Source organism: Anabrus simplex, chromosome 2, assembly GCF_040414725.1.
Source record: "Anabrus simplex isolate iqAnaSimp1 chromosome 2, ASM4041472v1, whole genome shotgun sequence".
NCBI classification, from domain to species: domain Eukaryota; kingdom Metazoa; phylum Arthropoda; class Insecta; order Orthoptera; family Tettigoniidae; genus Anabrus; species Anabrus simplex.
The window spans coordinates 410,292,858-410,312,169 of NC_090266.1; positions in this window are offsets into that span (position 1 = coordinate 410,292,858).

Here is a 19,312-nt window from a genome sequence, read left to right on the forward strand (position 1 = left end):
GCCAAGGCCCTTCAAGGGCTGTAGTGCCGTGGGGTTTCGTTTTTTATATGTATCTTTATACACATCAGTTTTTATCAATCTCACTTAGGAAAAGCTCTATTCACCTTGTTTTGTAGTATCTCAAGGTAAGCTTCCGGAAAATGATAAGTTTCTTATTTAACAGCATAAATCTGCTTCTATTCACATTGAAGTTACTATATTAACTGGCATTATGTCTAATATTAATTCACTTTTCAACGTAAATCACTAATCGAATATAACATGGTAATTAGATTCTCAAGTATACATAAGTATATCAATACGTGACCTTGAAGATATTATGAGATATCTAATCCATTATGTTTATTATACAATGTGCTAATAATCGTCCATGTTAACATATGTATGCCATTATTATTTCAGGAAAATGTGATTTTAAAGTAGAAGTACCAAATTAAAAATGCCCAAGTGAACAAATAAACATTGTTATATGGATTCCTTTAGATGACCTAACTATGCCATAATATTTTATAAATGTGAAACCACGTCATCATTATCGTAGGATATGGATTTTCGAACAAATACAATGTCATTGCATCATGGACATATACGATCCTACCTTGCGTCAATAATCTTCCTTTCTCTTCAAATATTCCATTCTCATTCCATATTTCATCGTAGCAATGTCCGACTCGTTGGCTGAACGGTCAGCGTACTGGCCTTCGGTTCAGAGGGTCCCGGGTTCGATTCCCGGCCGGATCGGGGATTTTAACCTTAATTGGTTAATTCATGACGCGCAGGTCGCCTACGGGAGTCAAATAGGAAGACCTGCACCTGGCGAGCCGAACCCATTCTGGGATATCCCGGCACTACAAGCCATACGACATTTCATTTTTTTTCATCGTAGCAATATATATTCATTCAATACATTCCTCATTTCTTTCATATAACACCTTAATATCTTCATAATTACTCACTTCATATCTCTTCCTATTCTTCCAAATATTTAGCGCATGAAACTCATTTGATGTACACTACCGCTCATTAATTTCAATACACCCAATAATTGACATCTCGTTCTCTGTAGATAAGGTCTAATACCGTGGGTACGGTTGAGGAAGCAAAGGAATAGTACAACAGTTGTACACATGACATGATTTTTTTTGTGGTCATCGAGATCCAATAGTACCCAACAACCAATGTTGTGTACATAAACGTTGTGTACCTATCGTATATGTTTGTTTACCTAATTGCCGACGGACGCCGCATTTAGTGCATCTGTGTTGTTCCCTGTAGTGATGTGATATCTGCAGTGAATGGCAAACATTGCTACGATACATAACATGTGGTTCCTGCATGTCAGTTCCTTCGTGACAGTTGAAGTGTGCACATCGCTAGTATGGCTCCACGAGTGGATATATCCATAGAAAAACGTGCTGCAATTGTAGCAATTAGCCAAGCAGGTTTATCTATTCGTCAAATTGCGAAACAGTGTAGTGCGTCTATAGGAGAGTGCAATACACCCTTCACCGCCAGAAGACAACAGGTAGGAATAAGGACATACCACGACCTTGACGACCTCGTAAGACAACTAAAAGTGATTATAAATATATCAGAATTACCAGTAAGAGAAATAGATTCCAAACAGCGCCCCAAATTCGTGCAGAATTGGTAGAAATGAATACGACAAAAATATATGTTGCAACAGTAAAAAGGAGACTGATTGAAGCCGGCTTGAAAGGATGTGTCATAGCAAGAAAACCCCTTCTAAGGCCCATAAATAAACAGAAGGGACTTGAATGGGCTAGAAAACATCGTAATTGGAAATCGGAAAAGTGGACGAAGGTGTTATTCACCGATTAATCGAATTTCGAGATTTTTTGAACCAGGAGGAGAATATTTGTTCGCCGATTTGTAGGGGAAAGGGTATCCCAGCAGTGTGTTCTACCTACAGTTAAACACGGCGGAGGTTCTATTATGGTTTGGGGATGTTTTGCCGGAGATAGAGTTGGCGACATTATGAAAATAGAAGGATGTATGGATCAGAAGCAGTACCACCGCATACTTCAGTATCATGCAGTACCAAGTGGATTGCGCTTAATAGGGAAAGGATTCACCTGACAACAGGATAATGACCCAAAACATCGGTCAGAATACTGTACGAACTACATTGCATCAAAGGAAAAACAGAAAGTACTGAAAGATATGGTATGGCCGTCCCAAAGGCCCGATTGCAATCCAATTGAAATGGTCTGGGATGAAGTGGACAGACGTATCAGGGAAGCTAATATATCCAACAAGGAACATCTCTGGAATATTGTTAAGGATGTGTGGAATCATATAGATTCACGATACCTACAAAAACTGATTGACCGCATGCCTCGAGTTTGTGAGGCAGTCATTAAATCCAAAGGAGGAGACTTTGATGAAAGTAAAATATAATGTTTGTGATTGTATTATATATGTGTAAGTTAATGTAATTATCTTATGTGAGAAATAACGTTTTATTTGTGTTTTAAATCTGAAATACCAGGGTGTATTGAAATTAATGAGCGGTAGTTTAGAAATAATCTTATTCTCGAATATTCATGTAACTGGATCCATATCTTCTTAAATAACACTAACGTGTCTTCTGTCTGCCGTCATATCCATATCTGACATTATCCTAATTCATTACGATAACGTATAACCTCTCTATTAACATATCACTTGGCATATTATCGAATGTCCTAAAAATGATCTACTTATAAACACTTCATAAATGATATGGCATAACATGTTGGAATTCTTTGCTTTGAATGAAATATCATGATCACATTACCACATTGCATTCCCTAACTGGGGTTAGTCTTGTTTCTTAAGAAGACTACCTATTCCCTTATATCAACTTCATAAATAATCACTCCCGTGAATCTAACACAATTTAGGTCATTCTGAAGAAAATAACGACATAACAACTAGGATTTAACTACAGATGGGTTACATTTGTTACTATCTACGAACATATATATATTTTATTTAAGAAACGTATCGTTTCCCTTGGCTTCTGGAATGATATCGTCATTCATTCATCCTCCGCAGCTGTGGGTGCTGGTCATCCTGCTTGGCCGGTCATCGTAATGTCATCGGGAACCAAGGTTCCTCTCTGCCGTGTCGGTCCAGCTCGGGATCATCCAGACAGTCTGCCTCAAAGTCTTCTTAGAGAGCCATGGTGTTCTTGAATTGCTCAATTGGAAAGACAAAACACATTGATGAAATCAGCTGTAACATACTGACGTTTTCAAATCCTTCTAACATAATTAATTATTAGATTCCGCTTAATATTGTTTTGTGTAATTTCAATGGCTATTAGATCTCCAATATGTCTGCAATTATTTCACTTTTATCTCGTATAGAATGGTTTTATATCGTACCAGAAATACTGGTCTGAGATAGAGTCCCCGATGTACAAAGTTATGTTCCGCGCCAAGCGATCACATCCGGCAGCCTACAAGCAAGTCAGCTGTGAGCGACGTGGAGCGTGTGACGTCATAACCTGCTGAACACGCTCAAGGCCAAGTTACGTCAGCCGATAGAACATTCAAAACATTCTATCATCAATAACTTTTAACTGGATTAACGTACGGGAAAATGAACCCCGCCATCATGTAGCCCAATTTTCTGTGATCATTATCCCCGAGTTTGAAATAAATATGTCAAAGTTGAAGGGAGATATTGAAGGAGATAAAATAGCCTCAGTTCTCCAATATCCTGTGTAAGAAGGCTGGCATATTCGTTGTAAAATCAGTCTACTTTTTGCCGCAGTCGAGGCCGGTCGGCCGGCTGATGGTTATTCTCCACCGCCGTGATGTAATTCACCAGTTCGGTCCACAACGAGAGTTTAAGTCCTCGTGACAAAACTCTAACTCTAAAACGCTTCGATCAGACTTAGAAAATTTCAGCATCGTTTGCGAGTGATAATAAAAGTTTCACTACAAGCTAAGACGTGTGTATTTCAGGTAATTAAGTATTTCTATGACCAGTGTGCTCCGAACTTATATTTTCTCTCACGAGTACGGTTCTACTTTACCAAGTACTTAAACATAACTCGGTGTTTGAATTTCAAGAAGTAATAAAATTATAAGACAGTGAAGCGTCAACCTGTATATAATTTAGTATTTAAATTTAACAAGTGATAGAACTTTTCTGACAGTGAAACGTCAAACTGTACATAATTCAGTGTTTAAATGTAACAAGTGATAAAATTTTATGGTTGTAAAACGTCGGTGTATGTCTACTCTACCAAGGTGATAGAATATTTCTTCGAACTGTACGTTTACTTTACCAAGTGACTGGCATCATTAACTGAGTTAAACAGTGCCAACGAACTTAGATTTTTTACAAGTAATCAATTTCTTGGTAGGACTTAGTCTCAAATCTGTGATTCGATGAACTGGTGTAGTTAACGTGCGAAAGACACGTCTTGCCTTTTAGAATAGGACTTGAACCCAACTCAGGACAGTTCTAGAAAAACTGTGTTTTTATTTCAACATTATTAATTGTGAACGGGACTAAATTCACATGATAAGATTCTTTAGTTGCAATTTATTACAAATGATTACTGCGAAATAGAACTGTTTGAACTTGAAAATAATCACAAGTGAAATACTTAATTTTCTACGACATCATTAAAATTGGGCTGTGATAAAGTGATCTGTTTATTTCTTTCTCAAGTGGCTGATATCTCACATATTCAATCCCAATTAACATTACGAGTGGGCCGATGACTTTCGACGTTAGGCCCCTTTAAACAATAAGCATCACCATCATCATCATCACAACATTACGAGTTCATTTCAATTTCATATTTTACTCAATCTAGTACTATTGACTGTGTGAACTTCAACTTCAATGACATTCTATGATAATTCTGTGTGAACTTCGACTTCAGTGACATTCTATGATAATTATCAAGTGCGATCAGATCCTAGGGACATTCTATCGTTACCTGTGATCTGTTTGAAATTATTATTAATAATAACTTTGTTTGTGCAGAGGTCGAACGCCTTAACAAGTACATTTCGAACACTAGTGCTGTGTTGTGTCCATCTCCACAAGTGCTCCTAGATCTTCAAATCTACCAGAAATTCAAGATTTTCCAGAAATTCGAGATCTTCCAGAAATTTTAGATATTCCAGACCTTCTCGGAAGATGGTGGAGACGTAAATGAACATTGCGAACCAGCAGTGTACCAGTACCAGCCCAGTTCAAGGAGGGGCACTCACTGTAACATCTGTACTGAGGTGAAGTTGAATTTTGACCTTTACTTTATGAATAAACTCTTCAACAAACTTAGAAAATTCCATTATACTTATTTCTCGCTACCCTCCCCTCTGTAACGATTCAGGTAGAGACCGAACACACCCTGTATCAAGTCCCATGCCTTGCTAGCCGACGTAAAGAACATTTACTGTTACAATATCAACTATTAAACGTCGATGCTGCGTTATACTGAATATCTTCTTCTCTAGTCAAGACCTCGTCCTTGCAGTTTTCAGTGCCGTTGCTATTCAATTCTCCACTTGTGTATGTTGATATATAATGCGTATTTAATTAATCTCATTATATATTCTTGCCTTATATTGTTATTTAAACGTTGTAAATAATCTTCCTTTCTTAAATTCTCTCCTTTCTCAAGTCTTATGCGACTTAATCAGCTTCTAGGTCGCAATACGTCCGTTCCCTTGGATTGCTTCTTCATTTTTTTTCTTTTTACAGTGTTGGTCTTAACAATTCGAATTTTTATTTCCTTACCACTGCCATTATGACCGTATACATTTCAACTTCGCGTTATTCTGAATTTCCTTGACATTTTATATAACTTATTCATTATGTTTAACTTCGTTGTCAGTACCGGTAAACGCGTTCATCCCGACTCGATTGAGTATTATTTCTGGAATAGTAGAATGGCACAATAGGATACATCTTACGACACCCAGGGTTCGTCCAGTTGGTTTTTGAGAGAAGTGTACAGAACATGGTGAGAATTTGTCGTCTCAGAACTCACGAGTATCAAAATTCGCGAAGAGGATAAGGTTAGGTTTCTTTACCTAGGCCAGTTTCAGAACTCACGAGCGGCTGATTCTTCTTTCAATGGATAAATACCCACCCTGCCACATAAAGGCTGTATGTATTTGAAAATGTAATCGAATTGTGCGAATAGATCCAGTGTAAGTGCCAGACGAATCTGCGTGCCCACTTGTAATTGGCCCTCTCATTAAGAGTGGTGTAGCTTTGCAAAAATGATACGCGACAGGGAGTTCAGAGACACATGTACATCAGGCGCATACTGGTTGGCTGCTTCACTTAAAACGCTATTGACACTCGCAATTATAACTTAACCGGCGCACGCGGACGGCAGTTTTATGAAAAAGAAAATGTGCTCTTTCCCCTGAGTTGCTTTCTCTCTGTTTATAAAACCTTTGTACATTAAATTTGTTGCACATAAAATTTAGTTTACCCTTTTGCGAAGTAATGTACTCCATGTTGTGCACTACTCGACAACACCAAACAGAATAACTGAGTGAAGATCAGTGTTATAATTGAAGAATTTGGTCCGTGGCAGGGTGACAATTCCTGTTAACAATACACGGCATATTCCATTCTAAAAGTGGGTGGACAAACCTGAATTAAAAGAGAAGTCTAATGTAGTAGTTAGGGTAGGCTTAACTGTAGTTTATAATTGTTCAATACTTGTGTGATCCTTTCGGTTTTCAATAATTAGCGGCAGCTTTCATCCTGTTAGGGTGCTGTAGGACAACAATTTAGTACAACTAAGTAGTATTGTAGCGTAGTAGTAGCCTAAACTAATTACCTTACTGTCGTGTGATCTTTGTGTACTATCCTAGAATATATTTCTTTCCTTTCATTTTTTATTTTGCAAAGAATAAATTATTGCATTTTTCCTTTAATTATTCAGTAACGAATGGCTAAGGAGTGCACGTGTAGGATCTGTTGGGGTGGCCAGGCATTAAGGAGTATGAGAGATGATTTAGGAAGGAAAGCAAGCAGGCGTCCCTCAAACAATGTACAGGATACAGTACAGTAGGTGTAAAGGAGGGATGGGAAGGAAAGGGGAGAATTGTAGAAGACAGATGGTCTAATGTTTTAAGGGGAAAGTGATTGCAGGCTAGGGGCTGTATTCAGGATCAGAATTCAGGACAGGTGTCTGTGAGAAATCGATACGAGTCACTGCAGTTAGAACAACAGAGGAAAAATGAGGAACAGGGAACTGTTTCTGAGAACTGTGGAAGTAAGAGGAAAGGAAAAGTTAGGAAAGGGAAATGCAGAACAGAAGATAGGAAAAGACAGGTGGAAAAGGGTCATGGGATGGAGAAAATGGAGGAGGAAGTAGCTTCTGCTGCTCTCAGGAAAGATAGGACAGACCAGGAGGGGAGGGCATCAAATGAGGTGGGTAGGGTTGAGACTCTGGACATGGGGGATCCCATTGTTAGACATGTGGGGAAAATGTGTGGAGGAAAGGGAACCAGGGAAGAAAATTATCTAGAGTATAGGTTAAGGCAGATATTGAGGAAAGTAGAAGAGAAGGAGGAGGGAAAGGAGAAGGTGGTAGCGTTTCACGTTGGTCCCAACAACGTAAGGCAAGCAGGTGTAAGTACCAACACAGTTGGGGATATGTGGAACCTGGTAAATGCAGCACGGGAGAATTTTAAGGAAGCGGAGATTGTTATCAGTGGAATACTGAGTAGGAGATATACTGACTGGAAGGTGATTGGGGATTTGAATGAGAATATAGAGTGGGTATGTGGGAAACTGGAAATGAGATTTCTAGATCCTAATTGGTGGGTAGGAAATAGGGATTAGCGCTCAGATGGCCTTCATTTAAACCGCACTGGCACGTATAAGTACGGAAAATGGTTTAAAAGGGTTATAGGGAGGTACATTCAGGGAAACGGGGTTGTCTGCGGAGCGGTGATAAGGGTGCAGGGATCTGGAAGTCAAGTCGAGATGACATAAAAATGTTAGTGTGGAACTGTAGAAGTATTGTAAAATAAAGGAATAATATTAAGTAATGTAATAGATATATACATAATAGATATGGTAATGGGAGTTGAATCATGACTGAGAAATGATATAATGGATGCAGAAATATTCTCACGGAACTGAAGTGTTTGTCGTAGAGATGGGATAGGAATGGTATGAGGGGAAGTATTCATTCTGGTGAAAAAAATTTGTAGCTACGAAAATTTAAAGATGACAAACATGAAATTATAGGTGTAAGGCTCAACTCTAAGTATAATAGGCAACTTCATGTCTTTGGAGTGTACAGACCAGAAAAGGGTAGCGCTGACGCTGATTCAGAATTATTTGATAAGATAATCAGCTATGTGGGAAATGACATGGAAAGGAACGTGATTGTAGCGGGTGATATCAATTTACCAAATGTCAATTGGGAAGGTAATGTGAACGACAGGAAGCATGAACAACAAATGGACAATAAGTTAATATGAGAAGGGCAGCTAATTCAGAAAGTGATGGAACCAACTTGAGGGAGGAATATTTTGGACGTGGTGTTCGTAAAACCAGATCGAGCTCTATAAAAAAACCGAAGTAATAGGTGGTATTAGTGATCACGAAACTGTTTTGGTCGTAGTTAAAAATAAATGTGACGGAAAGGAAGGTCTTAAAATTAGGACTATTAGGCAGTGCCATATTGTCGATAAAATGGGCATGAGGGAGTTTTAAAAAAGTGACTGTCGTCGGTGTAAGACAATAAATAAAAGTGTAAAATGACCCTAGGTTGGGTTTAACGCAATTGTTGAGGAATGATAAAAGAAGTTTGAACTTTTAAAGGTGGTAAGGAATGGTAAAGATCCACTATACTATAACACAGAAGTAAGGAGGCTAAGAGGGATGTGCAGGTTGGAAAGAAATGGAGTTAAAATGGCTGTGGAAGTAAGGAGAAATTGAAGGATCTTACTAGGAAATTGAATTTAGCAAAGAAGTCAGTCAAGGATAACATGATGGCAAGCATATTTGGCAGTCACACAAAGTTTAGTGAAAAATGGAAGGGTATATATAGGTATCTTAAGGCAGAACCTGGTTCCAAGAAGGACATTCCAGGAATCATTAAAGAACAAGGGGAGTGTGTATGAGAGTATCTTCAAGAGGCAGAAGTATTCAATCAGCAGTATGTAAATATTTCTGGTTACAAGGATGATGTACAGATAGAGTAGGTGACTAATACTAAAGAAGTATTAAAATTTACCTATGGTAACAATGACATTTACAGTAAGATACAATAGCTGAAAACAAGGAAAGCAGCTGGAGTTGACCAGGTTTCCGGGGATATACTAAAGATAATAGGTTGGGATGTAGTACCATATCCGATACTATTTGATACTTATTTGATTACTATTTTCATGAAGGAGCTACAAAATTAATGGAGAGTTTCTATAGTAAATCCTGTGTATAAAGGAAAGGCTTATTGACATAAAGGTGAAATTTACAGGCCAGTCAGGTTGACATGCATTGCATGTAAGTTTTGGGAAGGCATTATTTTTTATTATATTAGACATGTTTGCGAAATTAGTAACTGGATTGATAGAAGGCATTTCGGGTTTAGGAAAGGTTATTCCACTGAAGTTCAACTCGTAGGATTCCAGCAAGATGCAGCAGGTATCCTGAATTTTTACTAGGTAGTGTAATTACGTTTCACTGACACAGATAGGTCTTACGGCGACGAAATCCTGGATTCAAGAGGTCAAATGGACTGTTCCGCGATTAACCTCTTGAACCCATAATTCTACCTTGCTAAAAAAGTTGCAACTACAAGATGGAGTGCAACCATATTTTTATTGCAACCTCATCTCACGGTCTGGTGCATGAGAGCTCACAGCGGGGAGCGGCCCATCAATTCGAATGAGGTCGGTACATTTCGGCTGACCTCGGGAAATTAATAATGAAATTCTGGATAATAACCCTCATTGCGGGAGATTTCGGCACTGCAATTAACAAAGAAAAATGTAATAAAGAATTTTTGAAATATCTGATGAAGCTAAATTCTACAGTGTTGAAATGTATTTAATTAGGCCTGGAGAGAAGTTGGCATTCATACTGGAAGAATAGTGCACACGTGTCAAGGACATACAGTCAAAATGTGCGGCAAACCTAATGCTCGATATTAATTAATCACGCCCGTTAAAGTAACTAGAAAAATCAGCAAACACCATCATGACTAGAAAATTAGGTGGAATCTCTGGTGTGAGTCTCGAAGAAATCGGTCCAGTGGTCTTCAATCGGAATTATTGCACCAATGTAGAGCGTCCGTAGAGAAGTGACTCAGTGGGTGGCTGTAATTCCAGAATTTCTAGAATCTAAGAGAATTAGAGTATGCGAAGCTTTATCTGAGCCTATAATATGTAAGAAGGTTATTCCTCAAGACAATATTATTGAACCTTTATATTTTCTTATATATATGAAATATAAAAAATGATATGGGTAAAGAAGTGAATCAGAGGTGATGTTATTCTGTACAGAGTAATAAATAAGGTACAAGATTGTGAGCAAATGCAAAATGACCTCGATAATGTTGTGAGATGGACAGTAGGCAATGGTATGATAATAAACGGGGTTAAAAGTCAGGTTGTGAATTTTACAAATAGGGAAAGTCCTTTCAATTTTAATTACTGAGTTGGTGGGATGAAAGTTCCTTTTGGGGATCCTTGTAAGTATCTAGGTGTTAATGTAAGGAAATATCTTCATTGGGAAAATAACGTAAATAGGACTGAAAATGAAGGCTACAGATCTCTACACATGGTTATGAGGGTAATTAGGGGCTGTAGTGAGGATGTAAAGGAGAAGGCATATAAGTCTCTGGTAAGACCCGAACTAGAGTATGGTTCCTGTGTATGGGACCCTCACCAGGATTCCTGCATTCAAGAACTGGAAAAAAATCCAAACAAAAGCAGCTCGATTTTTTCTGTGTGATTTCCGACAAAAGGGTAGCCTTACAAAAATGCTGGAAAGTTTGGGCACGGAAGACTTGGGGGAAAGGAGGCGAGCTGCTCGAGTAAGTGGTATGTTCAGAGCTGTCAGGGAGGGATGGCGTGGAATTACGTCAGTAGACGAATGAATTTGAGTGGTGTCTTTAAAAGTAGGAAAGAGCACATATGAAGATAAAACTGGAATTCAAGAGGAAAATTTGGGGAAAATATTCGTTCATAGGAAGGGAAGTTAGGGATTGGAATAACTTACCGAATAACTTACCAGGGTAGATGTTCAATAAATCTCTGCAATCATTTAAGGAAAGGCTAGGACAACAACGGATAGGGAATCTGCCACCTGGGCGACTGCCTAAATGCAGATCAGTATTGATTGATTGATTGATTGATTGATTGATTGATTGATTGATTGATTGATTGATTGATTGATTGATTGATTGACGGCGCACATCATCCCTCCTGCTGTCATCGCAGGCACCTGTTGTCCGGAGTCGTGAATTTTGAGACTCATTAGAATGTTAATTTAGCTACTACTTGTAGTCGTGAGTTTTGGAAATATTTTGTACTAAATTTAGCCCGTGAGTTATGAGACTCGTAAGTTTTGAGACGTAACCGGTGACAACAGTAGGGGTAGACCAAGGCATGAAACAGATTTGAGTAGACGTAGGATGTAGTCAGGGGAGTAGCCTATGGGGTTTACTGACGTTAGTACACCCCTCCCCGTCTTGGAAATTTTACAAAATAAAATACTCAGAAACTGACAATAAACAAGTGAAAGTCGACTCAGTGGGTTGGCTCTTTTGACTATTCACAGGGACATAATCGCAAAACCAACAGATCTCTTGAATAAATTTTCTACGATGTCCCGAAAATTGGGTTTTAGATTGTAATCTGAATATACCATTAACTATCAAATTGGTTACCTTTATCATATGTTTCTTGTTCTGTAGATTAATGCACGATTATTGTACTGTATCCGTACTGCAATCTGAATACCAACATAATTCAATTGTGTCACTGTTCTTATTCTAACACTTAGGACCGGGCGAGTTGGCCGTGCGGTTACGGACGCGCAGCTGTGAGCTTGCATCCGGGAGATAGTGGGTTCGAACTCCACTGTCGGCAGTCCTGGAGATGGTTTTCCGTGGTTTCCCATTTTCACACCAGGCAAATGCTAGAGCGGTATCTTAATTAAGGCCACGGTCACTTCCTTTCCACTCCTAGCCCTTTCCTATCCCATCGCCGCCATAAGACATATCTGTGTCGGTGTGATGTAAAGCAAAATTGTAAAAAATAAGTAACACTTATGCATGCGCGCACCGCAAATGCACAAGTACCTTCATTATGTTCTATCTCACATTGTAACTATAACCCTCCATCCCTCTATCAATCCTGGCCTAAGTACGCTACTGGATGTAGCATTTGCGTAGAAATGAAAAGATTAGCACAGGGTAGGGTGGCATGGACAGCTGCATAAAACCAGCCTATGGACTGATGAAACAGACAACAACAAACACAAGTATATATGCCTTATTTTTCTTCTTGTTGACCATTCATTTTTTGGCGTGGAAGCTTCGCGTAAATTTGGCCCAGTTTTATGACCATGTTTCCTTCCTGACGCCAACCTCCCCCTATGTGCAGGAATATATTCACTATTGCGTGTTTCTGTGGTGGTTGGTAGTGCGTTATGCTTGATGTGAATGAAGACATGTGTCATAAAACGAACTTAAACATCCAGTCCCCGAGCTAGAGGAATTAGCCATACGCAGTTAAAATCCCCAGCCTGGCCGGGAATCGAACCTGGGGCCCTCTGAATCACCGAACTGAGCTGAGATTGAACCACCTTGGGCTCAGAAGGCCACTCAGCCCTGCCAGGGAGATATCGCAAAAGGCCTGCTTCATGAATAAAGAGAAAATGCCTAGATAACGAGGAAATTGCTCTGAAATTTAACACACTTATATAGAGGTTTAACAGCACGTTATCCTTTTAAAAATCCAGTTAAATTATGTTTTGAGCAGAAAAATATATGAATCATATACTACATGTTAATGATTAGACTGAAAAATAAATTGTCTTTAACAAATTCGTAACGTACAAGTAGTCTTATTAAAATTATCAACTGGCTGAGATAGAGAATTCTTCTCACTAGAATTTTATGACAGAATTACGAAGACACTTTTTATTACCACTGGGGTTTTAATTCAGTTAATGAGTTCCATTTAGTATTAAAAAAAATCGGGAATTCGTGGAAAATCGAGGAAAGATATTTTAGCGATCCTTCCAGCGTGGTTAGTTATCAGGCGACCAGGAAATGGCTGCGGTGATTGTCATCCGTTCCCCACCAGAACGAACGATTGGCGGTAATTAAGCCTTCATTATGTTTATAGAATTGAATGATTGGCTATATTCATACATGTTCCTTTTCTCCGAATGAAAATTCTTTACATTCTAAATACAATTTTTGCTCTCTCTCCGTCTCTGTCTCTCTCTATCTCTCTCTGGTGGAATGTCTTCGATATCGGGGTTATCGTAGACTCCAGGGTGGTGGGAAAGGCTCATTAAATATTGAGGAACTGGTTTGTACTTATAAGTTGTTGACGATGAATGATAGATTCTGACAGTCTTAGTTGTTCAATGATTATCTGGCATACAGCTAATACTCCCAGTTTTAGTTTGCTGTTTTTATTGCTATTATTGTCCGTTGCTGCTGCTGTCACTGTTACCCAGAGTTGATGTGCTGACCTAAATACAAGTCTTTCAACATTCTTTCTATATTACCTTCCACTTCCTACAAGGTAGTTTATATTTCGTATTTCCCTTAGGTATTTTTCTTTACTGTTGACATTCTGCCATTTAATAGATTGTCGCTGGCATACATAGGAGCTAAAAAGGAAATATCAGCTCGACTTTTCGATGTCGGCTCACAGTAGAGTCAGTCCTTGTATCCTACTGAATACCCTATGTTGAAATAAGAATGCAACAAGGAACAAAGATCACCAGAGCTGATTAGTCGTTTGTATCCAATCTACGGATCAATTATAAGTGTGTCGACCGCTTAGATCCCAAGATTGCCAGTTCAAACCCGCCAAAGGTAGTCCGATTTTTTAAGGTCGTAGAAATAGGCCATTCGACACTCCATATCGTATGATGTCGGCAGGCAAAATATCTCTGGTGACACATTTGGTGTTTACCCGATAAAATTAATTGGATGCCGTTATGCATCAGTAGACTAAGCGCCATTTGACGTAAATTGAGATTTTAGCGCCATCTTGTAGAGGAAGGCTTGAACTACTTATAAAAAATTCCCCACTGCATTACAAGAGGCCGTTAGTTGTTAGTAAACAGAAAACTTAAGCGACAAAGTGGGAAATAGTAAAAATGTATATTGCATCAGTAGACTATGCGACGTTCCAGTTTGCATCATTGGACCAAGCGCCACATTCCTGACACTGCGCGCAGATGACAGCGAGGGAGCCCGCGTTTTCGATAGTGCTGACATTTTTACGTTGTGATACATTGAGTGGTTTATCAAGTGACGAAGTTCAGCGATGTATCAAGTACTTCCAAAAGTAAGGAGAAGGACAATGCTACTAATGCAGCTTGCTAAGAAGGTTGCGTCTGAGAATCATTCTCTAGAATTTGATGGTGAATCTCAGGAAGTAAATCTAAATAAGTCAAGACAGGGACGACCACGGGAAAGTAGAGTTCCCTTTCACCAGGCAATAATACCTTTTTGGCCAAAAGGAAAACGTATTATCTCTGAAACCAAACTAAGATACACCTAATACCTGCAGATGCCAAACAATGTTACCAGAATCTTCAAGCAGATTCTGACATCGTGGATGACGTAGATAGGTTTAATGGAGATCCTGATTTCGAGATTGAATGAACTGAGAGCAACAATCTTATTACCTGTCCAGTGATTTGTGTGTATTTATGGGAGAAAATATCTTTAATCACATTTTCTGTCTCAAGCAAAACAAAACAAGGCTGAAAATATCACGTCAATACTGTACTCTCAGAATAAAATAGGCCTATCGTGAAGGAAAATCCATTCAAAAATTGTACAGACTACAATGTCTCATGTCTTACCAAAGTATTTGACGCAGATAAGTTGAAATTCCTCAAATCAGTAAGTCGTTATAGCAACGACTTTAGAGAATAGCTTCCCTTCCAGAATTTCTCCATCTAAAACTTGAATAATGTACCGGAGTTGTGGCACGGCTCGTGGTGGATCAAGTACTTCGCGGACCTTTTCAGACAGTAGAAGATTCAGTTTTTAATCATGGCTGCCGCCATGTTATATTTTTTGAAGTTTTACTCAGTAGATACTCAACAGTTGGGGGTTATTGGTGTAGCATCGTGATACATTATTCGCACTTTAGAAAAACCTTAAAATGCATCAGTAGACTAAGCGCCATTTCTTCAAGAAAATCTATGGAGTGCGAGTATAAAAATGTTGAAATTTGGTGAGAAGGTACAATCTATTATCATACAACACCAGTAATACCATACTTAGCAAAATTATGTTCGCTCGAATTTACACATAGAACCAAATTTAAACGCGATTATCTCGCAACCAACTTTTGGCGCTTGGTCTAGTGATGCATAACGGCATGCCATTAATACTCGGCCATAGATCGGCCGAAGAGATCTGATTATCTCTGCCATCTGGTGGAGTAAACGATGAAATTGGCACGTGGGCTGCTTAGATACTGTAGCTTCAGAGCAGAAACTGTACAAATATAGTAACCGTGTAGTTGTTGGACGCAATAATGCTTGATCCCTTTTTTATTGTAAGGCATACCATGTGCATTGGTACGGAGGATGAAGCTTTCGGCTCCCTGGGTTTGAAGAAATTGACAAGTCGGATAACGTGACTAGCTAGTTAATAATGTAAAAGGTTTTTTCATAAAGGAAGTTGATAGCCAATTATAGAAAACATCGCAGCGATCAACTTCACAATCTCTATAAATATGATAATCAGGGTACATATGTTTACGAATGTAGGGAAGGTTTGACAGATAGCTCCGAGGTCCTTTGGAATAAACTTTTTTCAAGAACGTAAAACACTCCGTGAGTTGTGATGGTATAAATAACATCCACACGCTGGATTTATTATAGCATATAATAATAATAATAATAATAATAATAATAATAATAATAATAATAATAATAATAATAATAATAATAATAATAATAGTAATAATAATAATAATAATAATAATAATAATAATAATAATAATAATAATAATAATAAAGCATATTATTATTATAGGTGTTTTATTTGTTTTACGGTGTTTTATGTTTTATTGGTGTATTAAACAATCTACTTTACGTCGCATCGACACAGATAGGTCTTATGGTGACGATGGGATAGGAGAGAGGTAGGAGTGAGAAGGAAGCGACCGTGGCCTTGATTAAGGCACAGCCCCAGCATTTGCCTGATGTGAACATGGGAAACCATGGAAATCCATCTTCAAGGCTGCCGACAATGGAGTTCGAACCCACAATCTCCCGAATACTGTATACTGACTGTACTTTAGCGACTGCATCTATCGAGCTTGGTTGATGTATTAAAGAAAGAATATTTGAAGCTGGGAGGTTTCCATGTTAGATATCAGTAATTTGTTTTGTACAGGTTGTTGAGAAACACACATGTATTTCCAGTTTTGGAGAAACATCCGAGCAAACTTTAGTGTGTCATATGGAGTGTCCAAATCTGACACGTGCATGTCCTGAAGTCAGCCTCGGCGGGCGTGGTCGGGATATATCCACGTGTTACTCTGGCACGGGATATCTCTTGCTCATGCCTGGACAGACAGGCCTGCACGAGCTTGAAAATTTCGAGACGGAGTGGGGATGAAGAAGTCTACTAATACCTTAGGAGAACCCGATCCAGCGAACTTTACTATCAGTTTACGGAGAACTAGTTCTGTGAGCAATTTATTGACCTCTAAATCTTGAACATCATAATGAACATTAACGAGTGTACGTTTGGTTTTGGACGAACGGAGCAGTGTTGTTGTTTGCTTGTTAATACTTATACAACTCTTGTGCAAAGATACTGATCTAGTACATGTACTTGGTCTTCTATATCTCATGGCAACTTTCTGTAATCTATGGCCCGGTTTCAAGGCATATATCAACAGCATGTGTAAATCTGTACGGTTTGAGTTTTAACACCTTTGTTGCTTTGGGTGCAGAAAAAATCGAAGCCCTTACTAGGTGTACTAATGTCGGGGGAGATTCATTCGGCAATTGTTCAAGATTTGTACGTATTTCATCTATCTTCCTTCCTGTTGTAACTATTCGTTTGGCCTTGCGGTGTTTTGTTTTCCACTGAGCCAGTGCTGTCAACTCCTCATATATATAACCTGTACAAGATGTCAACATCTAGTTCGCTCATATTTTATAGGATTTCAGAAATGAGTCCATCTTTGCTTGGAACTTTCCTGTTCTGCACCATTTTCACCTTACGTTCACACTTTTCCTTTAGGTAATTCGAGGTCTGCCGGTTTCTGATGCCTTGTGCAGACTGTTGGTAATCGTCGATCAGCATGATGCAATGTTCTTGCCAGATTTTAGTGATGACTTTTGCGTTTGTGAAGATGTTCTCTTGATCATCAATAAAGATCTGAGCCTTGAGGTTGGGCTACCGTGCCAAATATTTAATATTGTCCACAGTTCCGCAATGCGATTTTCGGTCGCAAGTGCCTCTAGCTCCGTGCACATTTTGCTAGCACGTTTATGTTGTCTGTCCTGCATGCGAGCCTGATGTCATCTGACGGTAGTAATGTTTGCCGAATCGCATGCCTAAACCTTTTGGACTAATGTGTCAATATTGAAATTTGTATCTCTCGGCTTCTTGCAGTGAACTCTGTCCTTATTATATTTAATGTGATCTATCTTACCATGCGCAATATAGCAAGTGGAGATGCAATTCTCTCCTAGTACGTTGGCACTGCATTGTACTTATCACATGTATGGATTGCAGTGGTGTCGCTACCAGCGTACTAGCCGGCCATTTTCTTGGAAAAGGTGCGGTATCCAACTGATGAGCCCATGCCGCACTCTGGGCGAAACACTGGTAATTTTCAGGACCTGCCAACCAACGTGCATCACTGGCATCATGAGCATCTAATCAGCCTAGACATGTGGCTGTGGAAACCGGGATGAACGACAAATATTGCGAAAGATGAGTACTTAAATCCAATATTAAATGCCATGAATTTGGTGTAAGGAAAGTACATTCAGGTTAGGGAAATTAGTTACTATGTTTAATGTTAAATGTCAGCTATTATGGCTGCAGTTTTGTGTTTTCATGTAACGTTAAATGTTTGGCATGCTTTATGCCCAGGCCACTTGTGACATATATATTTTTGTTAGAAGGGAGAAAGGGTCACGCCTGAGGATTATTTAGTATGTTTTATTTTTATTTTTGCTTGTGTGTATTTTATGTCATTCCACATTTTCTGTAGTTATTTGGGGAAGATGGTCATAGCTATGAACAAATGCCACACGCCATCAGCGTTGGGTAATTCACGTAATTAATAGCACAACGTTAGTCAGGAATTTCTATGCATGCTCTATATTAATATTATTTCAGCTGTCACGGGAGTTGCTGTGGGAGCCTGTCCTTTGTTGAGAAAGTTTAGTTTCATTTTAAATTGCGAGAAGGCAAGTCAGGGATGCAAATTGGGGATGAACCCAGGATACTGGAAATGAGAGGCTTGATATGCCAGAGGGTTGAAATGAGGCCTAATATTTGTGATAAGGCAAGATATGCCATTGATAATAGAGGGAGCCTTATATATGTGAGTGCTAATTAGTCAGCTGAGGGATGCGAAGAATACATCGGCTGAGTAGAGAATGTGTTGTTCCTTTGTTTCGCCTGGAGAATGTTTTGTGTAGCAGGCAAAGACCTGACTACTTGCATTCCCGGTAGTCAGTGAATAGAGTTGGGTCGTTCATGAACTAACTAGTTCATTTGAACGACTCGTTTATTTGAACTAGTTCGAGTTCGTTCAAATATTTTGAACGAGTCGTTCATGCGAGCATACAGCATATTAAAGGAGGACGAAGACGTAAGCAAGCACCATCTATTGTAAATCTTACGTACTGGCTTACGTCCAGCACGGAATACTATCTCTCTTGCGCCGCTGGTACTGTTGCTAAGATAGCTTTACCTAGTTCATTTGAACGACTTCGTTCATTTGAACGAAATGCCGCGAGGGCTGCTTGTATGAAGACAGCACAAATGAACTACCTCGTTCATTTGAACGACTTCGTTCATTTGAACGAAATGCCGCGAGAGCACAAATGAACT